Source organism: Myotis brandtii, unplaced genomic scaffold (genome assembly GCF_000412655.1).
Source record: "Myotis brandtii unplaced genomic scaffold, ASM41265v1 scaffold185, whole genome shotgun sequence".
In the NCBI taxonomy this organism is placed as follows: domain Eukaryota; kingdom Metazoa; phylum Chordata; class Mammalia; order Chiroptera; family Vespertilionidae; genus Myotis; species Myotis brandtii.
Genome location: NW_005356870.1, coordinates 7,665,212 through 7,668,108, shown reverse-complemented (window position 1 = coordinate 7,668,108; position 2,897 = coordinate 7,665,212).

The following is a 2,897-nucleotide window of genomic DNA, read 5'->3' as shown; positions in this document are numbered from 1 at the left end:
GAGGCAACCAATTGATGTGTTTCTCTCACATTGCTATTTCTTTCTGTCTTTCCCTCTCACTTCCACTCTCTCTAAAAAGCAATAGAAAAATGTCCTCGGGTGAGGATTAAAAAAAAATAGAATAAAGTTAGAGACATATTGGAAGATTAAATGTTAGGTTAGATACATAATGGAAAGTAGAATTTGCCCTTTGCGTTTCCTTAATGAGTAGCCCTGTCTTCAGGCAGAGGACGTCACGGGAAGCCTGGTAAGGGGTCAGATGAAATCAGTGTCCCCAAATGAGGTATTCTCCCAGTGCACAGGGTCACTGATGGGATTGTAGAGGGCTCATGACTCCTTTGCCCTCAAAATGGAAGCTTTCCATCAATATCAAAGTTCTCTAAACTAAGGAAGTGAAACTAGAGCTCCAGGGCCTCCTTGCAAAATCCGCCTTCAAAGGTAGCTTCGAAATAACGCGTCACTAATTAGCTGTGGATGGTAGCGTCACTTTCCAGAAGCTACCTTCTCCATTTCTACTTGACTCACAGCAGCAGTTTTAAAAATTGTGTGTTTTGCTGGAATCAGTGCTGCATATAGAGGTTAACCAGCGTTGGGTGCAGCTTTTCCTTCCAGGCCAATGGGGACGTTTTCAAAATCTCTGTTGCTCAAGGCAGCTTGAGGGACTGTGCTGGGTGTGGTGCAGGGTCAGCTTTCAAATCGGTGGATTTGTGGATTCCATCTGACTAATCCAAATTTAGAAAACATATTAAAGGATTCCAGTATTACATACGTAACAACATTTTAAAATGAGGATATTTTATTAGACATGCTGAGCTAGCTGACATTTTATGATGCCATCATTCATCTTATTTTGGTGAATATTTTTGCATTGCAGTCCCATTTCTTTCATAAGGAACTTTATCCTTTTTTTTTAAATTCAATATTATTATCCAGGGTGAAAAGTCTAAGTTCTCACAATGGCCTCAAGTGCCTATTGCCGTCCTGATCTCACTTCCTACTTCTGTTCCTCTTGATATTCCCTCTAGCCCTGGCTTCCTTATTGTTTTGAATACATTATGCTTGTTCTCATTTTAGGACTTTTTATTCACTGTGCCATCTGCCTGACACTTTTGTTTGTTTGTTTGTTTTGTTTTTTTGAAACTTTTTTGATTACTCTAAATGCAAGTGTCACTCTTTTATCTCCGCCAAGTTTTTAGTAAGATGTCACCTGGAGAAGGCCTATCCTACCACCTTATTTCATTTCCAACTTGCCCTCTCCTGGTTTTCCTCATCCTTGTTAATCTGATCTTCCTTTTCTTTTTACTGGGTCTTTCCATGCTAACATGCTAGTGATTTACTTATAAATTTTCTTTAGAATTTATTGTCTGGTGTCCCCTGTTAGAACATAAGCTTCAGGAAGGTGGTATCTTTCCAAGTTTTGTTCCATGAAGTATCCAGAGTGTCTAGAATAGTGCCAACATAGACGGTGCTGTGTTTCATTATTGTTGAATGCATGAATGACCAAGCATTTATACTGCATTAATTCTATGTCCCAGACACTGTGCTAGGGAAAATTATAGTGAATAAGACATAGATCTTGCACTCAATAAATAAACAAGTGAAATATGTAACAGTGATAGTAGGAAAAGATGTAGATTGGAGGGTATTGAGCAAGAAGTGATACATATCAGAGCTAGAGCTGTGGAAGTGGAAATGGTTTAAAGGTAGAATCTGGAAAAATACAGGGTGTCCAAAAAATGTATACACACTTTGAATAATTACTAATTCCAATGGCTTAAATCTGGAAAGAAAGAAACATCAATTGAGCTAGCAACTATTAAGTGTCTATACATTTTGGGGGAATACCCTATATTTTTAGGAAAAACATTGAGAAGCTTTGGCAACTGATTAGATAGTAGAGCATGAAGGATAAACATAAAAAATAATTTCAACATTTTAAAATTGAGATTAGGAATGCAGAGAAATAAACACAAGAAGCTAATATATAGATTCATTTCAGAATATGTTAAATATGAGACACTGGTGGTATGTTCAGGGGTCGATATTAAATAAGTCCAGAGCATGAGAGAAAAATCTGATCTTCAGATATAAATCTGAGGGTTGTGCCTACTTAAATGGTAATTGAAATTGTGCTTTGATTGATATTTTCAGAGATGGGGAAAGTAAACTGAGATCTAGAAAAGCAGATATATAACATCGAGAACAACAATTTGAAAGGCTGGAGAAGAAAGACCTCCAGAGGAGAATGAGAAGGTGAGCCTGGAAAGGTAAGAGAAAGCTCAGATGTCAAAGAAGTAGAAAAGTTCAGGAAAGGAGCAGGTAATAGTGACAAAGGGTGCAGAGACATGGATGCTCAATGGAGAGATAATATAAAGCAATAAATTATCTAAAAATAACAGAATTTACACATATCAGTGTAATAGTAGATGTGCTTGAAAGAGTGCACTTATAACTTTTGGGAGTAAAGGTTTTGAGTAGTAAGTACATAGTTGATTGCAATTCAGAAAGTTCAGTCATAAAGCATCCAGGTGCTCTTTGCTATATTGCAATATCATTTAGTTCTTATTATTTAACTAGAGGCCTGGTGCACAAATTCATGCATGGGTGGGCTCCCTCCTGGCCAATCTGGGCCATCTCGCCCAGTCCCAATTGGGGCCAGCCAGGGGGAGGGGCTGCAGGAGGTTGGCTGGCAGCTAGAGCCTGGCTGTGGGAGCGCACTGATCACCAGAGGGCAGCTTCTGTGTTGAGCATCTGCCCCCTGGTGGTCAGTGCGCATCATAGCTACTGGCCAGTCATCCAGTCGTCTGGTCATCTGGTCATAACAGTCGCTTAGGCATATGTGTGTGTGTGTGTGTGTGTGTGTGTGTGTGTGTGTGTGTTTTGTTTAATCTCTTCCT